Below are 15,513 nucleotides of genomic sequence, written 5' to 3'. Positions count from 1 at the left end.
CACCAGAATCACCTCCTTTCGTTCCTGCTTGATCCTGCGGAGAAGGCGTGGAAGTAGCAGAACTGGAGGAAAAGCATAGATCAATGAAAACTGATCCCATGGGAAGACTAATACATCTTTTCCGCATGCTAGCGGATCCCTTGTTCTCGACACAAAGTTGTCGATTTTGTTGTTGAATCTGGACCCAAACAGGTCCACGTCTGGAATACCCCATCGCTGACATATCGCTAGGAAAATGTCAGGGTGAAGAGACCATTCCCCCGGAAATAACTGTTGGCGACTCAAGTAGTCAGCCTGTCAATTTTCTATTCCCAGAATGAAAATCGCCAATAGGCAAGGAATGTTGTTTTCTACCCAAGCTAGAACATGATCTACCTCTTTTTGGGCAGCACGACTTCTCGTGTCCCCCTGGTGATTGATGTAAGCCACAGCTGTGGCATTGTCAGATTGGATCCTGACAGGACAATCTCATAGCCTAAGCATCCAGGACTCTAGGGCCAGACGTACTGCCCGAACCTCTAGAATGTTGATGGGCAAGGTTCTTTCTGACTTGGATCATCTCCCCTGGACAGAATCTTCTTCCAGGACTGCCCCCCATCTGTTGTCACCACTTTCCAGGATACTGGCAGAAACGCAGTTGACGCCGTTAGCCTCGCCCCCGGAGCTGATTATGGCCCCCCTTTTCAAAAGAAAACGTTTTCCAGCGGGAGCGGCGGACTTCAGGCGCCCAGCAAACAGCTGACATGGCAGCAGGGAGAGGGGTAAAAACCACCGCTGAGCTGGCCGTGCAGGGTTTTTTTTCAGAAAAAAACGCTTTCAGCATACAATTGGCAGGAGGAGAAGGAGGAAATGATGGCTCCTGACACAGCGCTGTTTCCAGCATAAGGTGGTGAGTGCTCAATACAGCCCCCAGTGGTGACATATAGGCATGACAACATTATAAAACTTAAAGGAGAAATTCATAAGAAAATCCAAAGAATAATTCTTAGAAATCTCCACTTACCTTCCCGCCGCAGGGTTATCTGAGATAAACCCAATATTCACCCTTCACGGTGGGCTACGAAAACCTTCAGTAACAAGGGAACCTAGAGGCTACCCACAATCCTAGACCTGCAACAGCACCCTGCCAGTCAAAACTTTATGCCCTTACTACCAAAAAGTACTGGATCCCAGGTTCCAGGTCTTTAAAAAAAGAAGCATTCGCAAGCAAAACCTAATTTCTTCGTACACAAGGCCCGGGTACCATTCCTTAGGCCCATTAAAGGACACTCTGATAGGATCCGGTCAGCACAGCTAGCCCCAGCAAGGATTGCTCCAGTGGAGCTCAGCACAGAACATCTTTACCAACACCTTAGACACTGGCAAAAAAACTGAGGTACTCCTGGTAATGGGAGGGCTTATATAGGGAGTGCACTTCTGGTCTTAGGGCATGCCAGTGTCCATCACCTATTGGTGGCCTATTAACCCACATAGTAACTACTATGGCTCTGTGTCCCCTGATGTATGAAAAGAAAATATTATTTCATAACTTGTTTTAGGGCTACTAACCAGCTTGGTGGTATCTGGGGAAATGGATATCTTTGAATATCATAAAACCAGAACCATTGATCCCGAGGCAGTGGTTGATAACACAGGTCCAGATAAAGAAGGTATCAAAGGGATTTTCATACGACTTAAAAATGTTTTAGTTGCTGAATTACATACTTCCTGGGATTACGTTTTTTTAGAAAGATATCTCAAGGAGAGCATGGTCCCTAGAAGCTTGCAGTGGAATGTGTATCCTGATAAAGGAGAAATTGACCTTACTGAGTAGTTTTCATATTTTAATAAAGTAGGTCTAGAATTTTTAAACTTTTTAGTTTCCAAGAAAAGATGCAAAGCTTTAAAACTACAACAGGAGATAAATGAAATCAAGGAGAAACGCCTCTCTTTTATTCAAGAGGGGTTATATCAGATTTACACTATAGAATTAAAGGAGATAATTATAGAGGAAGAGGAGGAACAAAAAATAAAGAAAAGGGAGACATACATTAGAGATGTGAAGGATTATAAAGCCCAAAGTGTCTTTAAATGGCAGGAAATATACAAAGAATCAGTGACAACAAATATAGAGGTGACTGAGGAAGAAGTTATGGAAGGACGTGAAAGGGTTAATTCCCTGGATGAAAATAATTCCAAACTTACCCCACCTATACCTCAATATAGAGATTCAGGTTTCAACATATCTAAAGGGAGCCGTATTTCACAAAAACCGAATGGAAGAGGTGCATCTGTTAAGAATAGATCTTAGAACTCTCCCAGACCCCAATATACCTACTCTCAGCCCAGTAACTATTCAAATAATTGGGAAGGGCCATTACAGTATAACCATAATAGAAACTCTTATCCACAATAGGAAAATAGAAATTCCCAATACCAACAAGGAAGACAGCCCCCAAATAGATTATACTGGTAATCATGATGGACACACACAAAGTCAATCATACGGGGGGGACCAGTATAATGAATATCAGAATTCCTCCGGTGTCACATACAATTATGAAATAGAAACTGAAAATTGTTATGACCCACTGCAGAGACATAATTCGGAAATTCTCAAAATTTCTGAATTCAGAATTTTCGAATTTCCAAATTTTCGATTTTCCGAATTTCCAAAAAAAGCAAAAAAACTAATGAAATGAAAACGAAAATGAACACATTTTTTGTCAGTGCATATTTCTCTTGTCTATTTCTCTTTAAAGGCACGTTTTTGCATTGATCCTGCCAGTACGGGTTGTCCTGGGTAGGATGCACTACATATATGTATATAAGAGGATTTTTCACAGGCAGGATGCTATTGGTAAATACCTTTTTATATAGGTATGTAGAATAACCTGTTTTTTCATAGGCAATTTTTGTCGTTGATCCTGCCAATATGAGCTGTCTTGGCAGGATGCATTACCTTTTTGCATTTATGTCTCTTTGGTTCAATCCCTCCATATAGAGATTTTTAGGCTGCTCTTCTACTTATATATGTGCTACAGTGGCCTCCATAAACTATATAGATGAGCGGCCAATTCTATATTAGGACATAATGGGTTGTGTGAGTTGTGGTTCATAATATTCGCCAAATCTATCATAGCTGAATTCGCACCTTGTTTTTAGGTGCGTACGGAAAGATTTTGTCATTTATTAAGCAAAACAATATGTTTTTTGTTTTTTTATCCTGCCAGAAAGAGGCATAATTTAGACAGGATATGTTTAGTTTGCATCCCTGTTTTTTATAAGTTATCACCTTTTTATTAAGACCTTTAGGCTGGTAATACGTTTGGTACAGGGGCTTCTATACGTTAACAGATAGGAGGTCACCCCCAATTGAAGATGTAGCATTTTGTATTAAGGATGTTTTCCTTATGATAATACCTCCTTTTCAAAGTTATTTTGGAGCTTAGAGAAGAGGTATATACAGTACATTATGCCAGTTTAGATAGTTAGAAACCTATCTCTGTTCTTTTTGGTGATTTTTTTATTTTATTTTTATTTCAGTTTTCATTATTATTTTATCAAATCATCTATTTTAAAATTATTCCATATACATAGGCTGATCATTTTAGAAATGTTATAAGCCACGTTTTTGCTAATTGGGTTCTGATATTGAACCAATTTTTATGTATTTGGAATGCATATATTGCCGTATATATAATGCTGTCTATTTTGTGGCACAGTGTTTTATTGACACAAGGTTTAAAGACTTATGCCGCTTACACACGACTTGACTTTTTGACAGCAAAGGTCCAACGGAACGAATCCGTCGGACATTCCGATCACGTGTGGGTTCCATCGGACCTTTGCATGCCAAAAATCCGACAGACTTTAGAAATAGAACATGTTTTAAATTTTCCCGCCGGACTCAGTTCCTAGCGGGAAACCAGTTTGTCTGTATGCTGGTCCGACGGACCAAATACGACGTGCGGGCAGCTACAGCCTGTGAGAATGTTTCGAGCTGGTTCTTGGTGACAGGGTACTGTACATCTCGCGCTTGCTGCGATAGAAAAAACACATTTTCCTATCACAACGAGCGTGAGAGGGAATGCCCCTCCAAGACCCTTTGGTCTGGTATGGATTTTAAGGGGAAGCCCCTACGCCGAAAAAACGGCGTGGGGGTCCCCCCAAAATTGATACCAGACCCTTATCCGAACACGCAGCCCGGCCGGTCAGGAAAGGGGGTGGGGACGAGCAAGCGCCCCCCCCGAGCCGTACCAGGCCGCATGCCCTCAAAATGGGGGGGTGGGTGCTTTGGGGAAGGGGGGTGCCCTGCGGCCCCCCCACCCCAAAGCACCTTGTCCCCATGTTGATGAGAACAAGGGCCTCTTCCTGGCCAGGGTTGTCGGGGTCGGCGGGTGGGGGGCTTATCCGAATCCGGAAGCCCCCTTTAATAAGGGGGCCCCCAGATCCCGGCCGCCCACCCTATGTGAGTAAGTACCCATTCACCTGGGGGGAAAATGTCAATAAAAAAAAACACACTACACAGGTTTTTAAAATAGTTATTAGGCAGCTCTGGGGGTCTTCTTCCGACTTCTACGCGCTTTCCAGTTCTTCTCCCACTCTCCGGCCTCTTCTCCCGCTCTCCGATTCTTCTGCCAGGCTCCTCCGCTATCTTCTTCCAGCTCTTTTGCTAGCGTTGGCTCGGTCTTCTCCTTCGCCGTCGGCCTCACCTTCGCCGACACCTTCTTCTTCTGTTCTTCCGATGTTGACACAACGCTCTCTCCCTCTGTAATGCTGTCGACATGCTGCGCATCGACTTATATAGGCATAAGGGACGGGGTCATTGGGTGATGCCACACGATGACCCCGCCCCTTATGAGGTCACAGTCCCGGGCATGCTGGGACTGTGATGTCATAAGGGGTGGGGTCATTGTGTGACATCACTCGGTGACCCCGCCCCTTATGCCTATATACGTTGATGTGCAGCATGTCCACAGCATTACAGCGGGAGAGAGCATCGTGTCAACATCGGAAGAACAGAAGAAGGGTCTCAGGGGAGACCCAACAGGGGCAGAAGAGTCTTGTAGTACTGTATAGTGAACCCATCGGGGCCTGGTGCCTTTCTTTGTTTGGCTGGCTTCACTGCTCTGCTCAGCTCTTTGACAGTGATCGGGGCTTCAAACTCTCCTCGAACCGGGGATAGGAGTACAAGTACACCCAAGAGAGGTAATCTTCTATGGAAGAGGAAAGAGAAGGGGGTGGGAGGTTGTATAGGGAAGAATAGAATTCACCAAAGGTATGGGCAATAGCCTTGGGTAATGAGATTCTTTGCCCTTCCGCATCCTTAATATAGGAGGCCTTACGTTGGTCTCTGAGGGCCCGTGCTAACCATTTGCCACATTATTCACCTGATTCATACACTAGTTTCTTGCAAGATTGGAGAGCTGCCTTCACCGAAAAAGGTCAAAGACCCGCCTACGAAGATGGGCAAGTTTGCTCCCTAAAGAGGGGATCGGTGTTGACAACCACTTTAAGACTGAGTTGGCAATCTCTCTTTTTCCACTGGATAGAGTTCAACAAAGATTTTGGGAAGCAGTGGGCCGATGAGCATGCAGGGAATGACGAGCATGCATGGGGCAACATAATCACCACCTGAATGCCTGTAAACTGGTTATGAAAAAGCAATCACTACAGATTGTTTTTCAGAGGGGCAGTAGAGCCTGCCACCCATGTAAATTAACCCTTACACTGGTAATCAGTGAAAAGACCATATTACTTTGGTGGTTTGTTTAGTGCCTGCTGACATTACTGGTCAGTTTAGCGCCTCCCTTACATTGGTGTGCAGAGGGAAAAGAGACCTCTCACCCTATTAGTCAGTGGAAAGAATGCTCCTAGCATTTGTAGTCATTGGAAAGAATATACCTTACGTTGGTGGTCAGTGGCAAGAACAAATCTCAGCAGCTCTGTGTGTGTCCTCCGCTCTGTGCTGACTCCTAAAATGGCAGACTCAACTGTCACTAAGACCCCTTTCACACTGTGCCGCCCATATCGTCGACGGTAAAATGCAGAGTTTTACCTTTGGATTTGCGGCGCATTTCAGCCACGATTCAGCCATGATTTCAATGGGGAGCAGCGGTGGAGGAGCGGTAAATGCACCGCTCCTTCACTGCTCCAAAGAAGCTGCTGGCAGGACTTTTCCTGACGTCCTGCCACTGCACCACTCCAGTGTGAAAGCACAAGGGCTTTCACACTGGAGGCAATGGAGCAGCTGTTTGAGGGCGGATTGCAGGCGCTATTTTTAACGCTACAGCGCCTGCAAAACGCCCTCGGTGTGAAAGGGGTATTAGTACTCCCCTCCCTCCACTAGAATAGACATTGCCATTGCCATGGTAACCCTGCTGTTAGAAGAAAACTGGTGGCCATTTTCAGTTGGCCTCTCCCATGTCATCATGTACAAGGTGGGACCAGCAGTCCTGCATTGCATGTGAGGACATTAAAGGCTTAGCTGATCCTTTACTCCCTTGGGAGCCTGTGCTCTCCCCTGCTCCCCTAAGCTCCAGCAGTGCACTGTTCCTCGGTGTCCTCATTTCTGATGCGTGGCTATGAGATTTGCAATGAATTCGATTATGTCAGAGGACATCTGAACGCCAAGGCGTAGGGGAGAAGAGGCTGTGGGGGCTGGTCTTGCAACCTGGGGGAATCTTCAGGAGTGGAGAACTGGGTAAGATATTCCCCGTACACACGAGTGGATTTTCCGTCGGAAAAAACTTGGATGGTTTTCCGCTCAAGCTTGGCTTGCTTACAGGCGGTCAAACAAAAGTTCTCGGAACATTCGACCGTCAAGAATGTGGTGAAGTACAACACTACGACGAGCCAAGAAAATTAAGTTCAATGCTTCCGAGCATGCGTCAAATTGTTTCCAAGCATGTGTAGGAATTTTGCGTGTCGGAATTTGTACAGATGATCGGAATTTCCATTCGGGAACTTTTTCCAACCGAAAAATAGAGAACCTGCTTTCAATCTTTTGCTGGCTGGAATTCTGCCAGCAAAAGTCAGATGGAGCATACACATGGTCGGAATTTCTGACCAAAAGCTCATATCCGACTTTTGCTGGCAGAATTTCTGATTGTGTGTATGGGGCTTAAGGCTTGTTTTACTTGAGCTTCAGCTTCTATAAGAGCAGTGTGAACAGCAAGCTTTGACAAAGCATTTGCTGAGCTATAGGCAAGCTTTGTTATAGCTTTTAAAGTAACATTCAACTCCAGTTTGTAAATGTTGAACACAGATCCTAATAGTAGTGTTGATTGCCACTTTGAGCAAGCTGCTAGCAGGCTTCAGCACTTCTTGAAGCTTGTTGAATGCCTGCTGAAGACTGCTAGAAGCTTGTTTAAAGTGGCAATCAACACTTTCATTAGGATCTGTGTTAAACATTTACAAACTGGAATTAAATGCTTTATCAAACACTACTCTTATATAAGCTGAAACCTATGTGAAACAGGCCTTAAATTGCTTAGATGTAAACAAGCATTAAACATTGCAATTGGGGGGGGGGGGTGGCAGCCATACTGCAAGAGAGCATTTCTGTTTTTCCCAGAATTCAGCTTCAAATCATTTGTTACCCCCAACACGTAATATTCCCAACATCCCAACCCAGTGGCGGCCTGTCCATAGGGGCACACGGGTGCCGCCTCCCCAGCCAGCAGTCACAAAAAAAAATTGAAAAAAATGTTCTTTAAGTGCACTATGTTCGGGCTCCAGACACAGTGCACTATGGGAAGCACCACATCAATGCAATCATGAGATTGCAGATGAGGCGCTTCATTTGGAGGCTTTTGACCTGCTTTGTTCCTGAGGGAAACCGGAAGTGACGTCGGCAGCTCTGTGGAATGCATGGCCCGAGCAGAGTTGCCTGTAATGTAAGTGAGGCTCAGGGCTGCATTTGATGGGGCAAAGTGAGGCTGCATTAGATGGGGCACAGTGAGGCTGCATTTGATGGGGCACGGTGAGGCTGCATTTGATGGGGCACGGTGAGGCTGCATTTGATGGGGCACGGTGAGGCTGCATTAGATGGGGCACAGTGAGGCTGCATTAGATGGGGCACAGTGAGGCTGCTTTAGATGGGGCATAGCGAGGCTGCATTAGATGGGGCACAGTGAGGCTGCTTTAGATGGGGCACAGAGAGGCTGCATTTTATGAGGCATAGCGAGGCTGCATTAGATGGGGCACAGTGAGGCTGAATTTTATGGGGCACAGTGAGGCTGCATTTTATGGGGGCACAGTGAAGCTGCATTTTATGGGGGCAAAGTGAGGCTGCATATGATGGGCACAGTGGCTGCATTTGATGGGGCACAGTGAGGCTGCATTTGATGGGGCACAGTGAGGCTGCATATGATGGGCACAGTGGCTGCATTTGATGTTGCACAGTGGCTGCGTTTTATGGCACAGTGGCTGCGTTTTATGGCACAGTGGCTGCATTTGATGGGCACAGTGGCTGCATTTGTTGGGCACAGTGGCTGCGTTTGGCACAGTGGCTGTATTTGATGGTACAGTGGTGGCAATTGATGGGCACAGTGGCTGCGTTTGATGGCACAGTGGCTGCGTTTGATGGCACAGTGGCTGCGTTTGATGGGCACAGTGGCTGCGTTTGATGGGCCCAGTGGCTGCGTTTGATGGGCACAGTGGCTGCAATTGATGGGGTTTTTTTTCAGAGGTTTTTTGCACCAGCCGCCACTGTCCCAACCTGCAAAAACTAATTTCAGGGAATTGTCAAACTCATTTCAGGGAGGTGGCTCTCTGCACCCACAACCCTCCCACCCCCTCGTGGCAAAATTTTTTTTTTCTTTTTTTTCATGATGCTTTTTGGGGGGAGGGTGTTGGGGCAGTGGACAGTGTTGGTAGGGCAGGGGAGAGTGGTGTCAGTAGTTTTTTATTTATTGATTTATTACACTTTAATTTTCTAGAATTTTTTTACAATACATTTTTTTGGGGGCTTTTGTGAGATATCAGGCATCTAAACAGACCCCTGATATCTCCCCTTTTAGACAGAGAAAGGGACAGAAGACACAGATTTCCCGGCCCCTTTCTCAGCACTGAAGATGAATGGACAGAGGAAGAGGACAGGTGGGGCAGAGAAGGGGATGGAGGGGGCCGGGGGAGGAGCACACAGAACAGCTGGGAATGATCGGTACGGCGGGAGGGACAGCTGTGAACACCAATCTCCCTATGTTGCTTTTAGCTGACAGCTGCGGGAGGGAGAGAAGGAGAAGCGGCTGTCAGCTAAAAAGCTATACAGGGAGATCAGTGTTCACGGCTGTCCCTACGACCACACCGATCATTCCTGGGAGATTGTGAGGCACTTGCGGGTATGCGGGAGCCGCCGCAAACATGCAGGAGACTCCTGCACCTCGCAGGAGACTTGGGATGTCTGTATTCCTGATATGTACCTGCTGTACCAGGAACTTGTATGAGAAAATAACCTGTTCACTTTGTATTGCTTCCTTTATGTGAAATCCCTAGTGTTCCTGCCAGTTCCTCTGCTTTCCTATTCAAAAACTGACCACACTAAGCAGGAACTCAGTGAGCTCTTCTCCAATGATCAGACTTGTTCTGATATCCCCCCCCCCCCACACAGCCATTTACTGGGAAGCTCAGTGTACTGCTGCTTCTCCACCCCCAGTTCTTATGCAGCTGAGAACAGAAGGAATGTGGTCACTTTTAAAAAAAAATGTAAAAAAGGTATCTATAATGTTTTTATATGTCTATACAAAAATGTTTTGCATTTCATTTTTATTTTAAACTGAATGGGTTGTTTTACAAGTTGATATTCACTGTGCTGTTTTTAGACTTTCAAAATTCAGGTCAACATACTCAAAATGCAGGATACAAATCTCTTATCTTTTCATCACAATGCAATCTCAAAGACTGATATTATTAATAGGTTCTATTGAAAACCAAAGATCCATACTAAAGTACATGATGAGGAAAAACTCCACAAGACATAGTTTTTTCAGCAGGCTGGATGAAAAAAAGCTGAAGAGCTTGGGGGGAGCTGCTGTACTAACAATGCACTGTTAATACAGCAATCTCCCTCGCGATCTCCCTCACTGAGCTATTTAATTCTGACAGGGGGACAACCTGAGAGCGGCCGACTGGCTGATATTCTGGCCCTTAGATGTGGTGGCTGCACTCGTTTTCCCTTAATTAAAGTGTAATTCTGGTAAAATTTTAACTGAGGTTAAATCTACTCCCACTCCCATTCTAATGCCCCATACACACGATCGGAAATTCGGCCAGCAAAAGATTGAGAGCATCTTTTAAATTTTTCGGTCAGAAAAAGTTCCTATCCGAAAATGTGTTTGTGTGTATGCAATTTCCGACACGCAAAAACTCACGCATGCTCAGATTCGACTACGAGACGGAAGCTATTGGCTACTGGGTATTGAACTTCCTTTTTCTAGTCCCGTCGTACATGTTGTACGTCACCGCGTTCTTGACGGTTGGAATTTGGTGCAACTGCGTGTATGCAAGACAGCTTGAGCGAAATCGCATCAGAATTCCATTGGGAAAACCATCAGAGCTTTTTCCTACCAAAATTCCGATCGTGTGTACACGGCATTAGACTATTTTATCTACCCTGTGAAAGGAATGATGGCTATACTTTCCTATTCTGAAGCCACTCCGGTTACATGATTAGTCCCAGTTACTGAATTGAAATATGACACATCCTCTTCTATTGAATATTAGGAGCACACTCTGAATAAGCCTCCCTCCTATGGCTCTTGTTGCTCGCTGCTACTAGGACAGAGGCCTGCAGAACCTCTCCCTGAAGGGCCCAGTGGTTTAAAAGCATATCTTCTAGGAAATATGGACTACTGTTCCCAGCCAGCCCAACTTGCAAATCATGTGCCCGCAGGCAGCATCGACTTGACACAATACTTGTGCATTGATGAAGACTCCACTAGTGACCGTGTGCTAGCAGAGTTCCCGTCAGAGACTCCTTGGCACTCCAGCCCTTGGCACCTCCAGCCCCACTGTGGTAACACTCACCGAACTGCCAACAGCCTTGAGTCCTTGATGAGGAACTTTGACTGGACCATGTGTACAGCCAGTTGCGGCTCCAGGAGTTACCTGCCATCTGACCGTGTGGTGGCAGAGACATTGCCAATGACTGTGTAGAGGCAATGTTCCCTCACAGCTCACCCCGGGCCTCTCCTGCAATCGGCACACCCCTCCCAGATGGGGATGGCCTCCTGCGACTGACTAACATGCCATTCCTCACTTCACCCAACCGACTCTGTCCCCTGTGGAGAATCACCTCAGCTTATATATGAGGCCCGCCCCCTTCTCGATTGGGGATTGGTCAGGGCTCACACACAAGCTGCCTGCCGCTCCAGTTCCAGGCCCAGCCCCTTTTCCAGAACATTCTCCTCAGAAAAAGGGGAGGTGCCTCAGAACTAAAGTGCAGGTGGTAACGGCCACAGCTACTCTGACCACTCCCAGCCCCCAGATCAAAACAGACAGGCCTAGCACGCAGCATATGCCTGGCGAAATTTACCTGTGCTGGATAACCTATCTTACTATAAACCTACTAGCACCTACCTATTGGTAGAGGGTGCTACACAGGGTAATTAGAATAGTCTTAAATAGGGGTGGGAGTAGATTTAGCCTTAGTCATACCTCCAATTTTTTTGAGATGGGAATGAGGGACACCTAGTAGCAAAAGCATGTTGGCGTAGGACACACCCCCTGTCACGCCCACTTAAAGGGGAATTATACAAAAAAAATTATTAGGTAAACCCAAAATTGCTTTTTATACCACTACTATTCCATTATACTGGCCTTTTGAATTTACAAATGCAGCAATTTAGAAAGTGGTTGAAAGGTTTAGCACTGGGAAACACTTTTTGATCGAGGAGTAGAATACCTCCCAACTTTTTGAGATGGGAATGAGGGACACCTATTAGCAAAAGTATGTAGGTATAGGACACGCCCCCTGCCAGGTCCCCTTAAAGGAGAACTATACCAAAAAATTATTAGTTTAAGCGGTTGTAAACTCTTACACACCACCTTTCCCTACAGGAAACCTATAATAAGCTATACCTGTAGGTACTGGAAATATCTCCTAAACCTGCATGGTTTAGGAGATATTTACCATATACGCTTGCACCAACGTCATCGACGCATGTGCACTGAAGGAAGGGCCCAATCGTGCCCTTTCTAAAGGGCCCGTGTCGTGACTGGCAGCTCCCGCGCACATGCTCAGGAGTGATGTCACATGACTCAAGCCAGTCAGAGAGCCGGAGTCCATGGCCCCGGAGGGAAGAGGGGTGAAGATGGACACGGGGACCTCGTGGGCTTCATTTGTAGGTAAGCAGGGGTGTCAGGAGGGGGTGGCTAGGGGGGCTGAATCTCCGAATGTGACCCCGAAAGGCCCCGAGTCTCAGGCATGCAGCTCTGCATTGTGAGCGATCTGATCTGAGCGCCACCGAGTGCCATGGCAGGTCCCGCCTTCTGGAGCTTGCAACGCCTATGATGGATGTCCCACTGGTCCAATGCTGGGACCGCGGGACGTGTGATGTCCATCATAGGCATTGCAGGCTCCAGAAGGCGGGAATTACAATGCCACGTCACATTCCCGCTCGGCGCTTGGGCGTGCTGCTCTCCTTTCCTTCTCGGCTCCTTCTCTGACTGACTGACTGCCTGGCTGCTGTGACACCGCACACCACGGCTGAGCTGAGGTAGGTCAGACAGTGTATGTAAATGTCAGTGTATGTAGGTCAGTGTTTCATAGTTTCATAGTTAGTAAGGTTGAATAAAGACAGTAGTCCATCCAGTTCAACCTGAGTGGGTGTCTACCCCTATCCCTGCACACTCACATTGGTCCCTACCCTCAAGGAGCCCACAATCCAAGGTCCCCATTCATATACTAGGGCCAATTTTGGACAGAAGCCAATTAACCTACCTGCATGTCTTTGGAGTGTGGGAGGAAACCGAAGTACCCGGAGGAAACCCACGCAGGCACAGGGAGAACACGCAAACTCCAGGCAGGTAGTGTCGTGGTTGGGATTTGAACCAGCGACCCTTTTTACTGCTAGGTGAGAGTGCTAACCCCTACACAACTGTGCTGCCCTTTGTGTATGTAGGTGGTCAGCGTATGTAGGTCACTACCGTCAGTGTATGTAGGTCAGTGTATGTAGGTCAGTGTATGTAAATGTCAGTGTATATAAATGTCAGTATATTTAGGTCAGTGTATGTAGGTCAGTGTATGTAAATGTCAGTGTATGTAGGTCAGGCAGGTCTGTGTAGGTAGGTCAGTGTAGGTAGGTCAATGTATGTAGGTCACTACCATCAGTGCATGTAGGTCAGCTAGGTCACAGCCCAGCCAAAAAAAAAAAAAGCCTGCGTTACATACACCGCTCCACCCCCACCCCCCCACCTTTCCGGCCTTGGACTCGGGCTGAAGCCCCTGTTTGCCACCTAGCAAAGCCCCTGTAGGTAAGTGCAACATAATGGGATAGTATGAGATGCACACTAGCCCATTATGCTTTTACTTTGTAGGGGGAAAAAGAGGAAGTAAAACCCATCAGGGTTTACTTTCTCTTTAAAACCCTGCCATCAACTCCCTCACCATACTGAGCAGCGTTGTCACGCTAGGACAAGGAGTGTGTTAGGACTACGAAACACCTTCCTCTCTTCTCTATAACATGGGGAGGTGTTTCAGACATCCCAGGTCTCCCGTGAGGTGTAGAAGTCTCCCGCATTTGGGGGTGTCCCAGGAATGATCGGTGCGGCAGGGAACAGCTGTGATCACCTATCTCCTTTGTATTGATTTTTAGCTGACAGACGCTTCTCCTTCTCTCCCTCCTGTGGCTGTCAGCTAAAAAGCTATATAGGGATATCGATGTTCACAGCTGTCCTTCCCGCAGCACCGATCTTTCCCAGCTGTTCTGTGTGCTCCTCTCCCCAGCCCCCTCCGTGTCCTTCTCCACCCTACCTGTCCTCCTCCTCCTCCCCCCTCCCAGAGGCGAAGCCGGCTGCAGGGGGAACTGTCAGGAATTGGACACAGTGAGTGAGATCGCTCCTGTGTCCTGTGATTACTGAGCAGCGTAAACTGTGTTTACACTGCTCAGTTTATGCATGAACAGGAGCCTCTGTCTCCTGTTTAGGGATGAGCCCAACACCCCCCAGTTCGGTTCGCACCAGAACCTGCAAATGGACCGAAAATTTGCATGAACTTTAGAACCCTATTAAAGTCTATGTGACTCGAACGTTTGAAATCAAAAGTGCTAATTTTAAAGGCTAATATGCAATTTATTGTTCTAAAAAGGGTTTGGGGACCCGACTCCTGCCCCAGGGGACATGTATCAATTCAAAAAGTTTTTTTTAAAAACTGCTGTTTTTTTAGGAGCACTGATTTTAATGATGTTTGAAGTGAAAAAAGTAAAATATTCCTTTAAATATCATGCCTGGGGGGTGTCTATAGTATGCCTGTGCAGTGACACGTGTTTCCCGTGTTTAGAACAGTCCCTGCACAAAATGACATTGCTAACGGAAAAAAAGTGGATGGCTGGGAGTAAACTTCTTTCGACGGTCCAGCAGCTGGGGCAGGGAAATTTGCCTGGTACAATCGGACGTCGGTGTACCGCTAGCATATTGCCCGCAAGTACTTGGCTGTGACACACCTAATTCTATACTTTCATTCCTCTCAGGTTTCAGAGAGGACTGAAGGTATAGTGGGGTTGGAGATCCCAGCTGATGAGGAGCAAGGAGAGGTCCGATTTGTTCTTTGGTGTGGTTCTTTAAGGTACGCTTTCCAACAAACTGCATGGCAGGTCAACATATGTCTGGTCAAGTATGTGGTGCCCAAGCGGCTGATGTTGTGGCCACACGAGATATGCTTGAGACATATGTTGCAAATAGCAATGGTGCGATCAGATGCACTCGTCTCAAAGAGGGCCCACACTAAAGAACTAGGGGAGCTCTGCAGTGTGATTCAGTTGGTGTGCTGCCCTTAAGCTGGCCTCTGGAGGGCATCCTGCCCCGTTGGAGATGTGCCTCCTCTCTCCAATCAGGCACCCACGTGGAGTCAGTGACCTCATCATCCCCTCCCTCCTCATCACTGGAGCAAACCTGGCAGTATGCTGCAGCTGGTGGAACATGACTGCCAGATTGCTGTCCTTCTTGGGCATCCCCTCTCTCTGGGCTCGTGCTACTGCCTTCCTCTAGCTGAGTATCATCATCAGAGCCTTCAAAACAGTGGGCATCCTCCTGGATCATGTACCCAACACTGTGCTCAAACAGTTCGGGGGACTCCTCAGGACATGGTGGGTCTAGGGAAGGAGTGACTGATGTAATTGAGATGAGGGAACAGGCCGCGTTGGCAGCTGCTTTGCCAGTACCCTGAGCCAGGGTGAGAAAGGATGAGGAGAGCTTGGTCATCCCCTATACCAAGTCTTCGGCATGTTGCCCCTTAACACATCCAGCTGCCAAAAATAAGGACAAGCGTGTCCCATGGCCACGTACTGATGTGGATGCACCGCGTCCATGACC

This window comes from Lithobates pipiens, unplaced genomic scaffold, assembly GCF_037356315.1.
Source record: "Lithobates pipiens isolate NorthernLeopardFrog02 unplaced genomic scaffold, aLitPip1_a1.2 Scaffold_8, whole genome shotgun sequence".
Classification (NCBI taxonomy): domain Eukaryota; kingdom Metazoa; phylum Chordata; class Amphibia; order Anura; family Ranidae; genus Lithobates; species Lithobates pipiens.
This window is presented reverse-complemented; position numbering follows the sequence as displayed.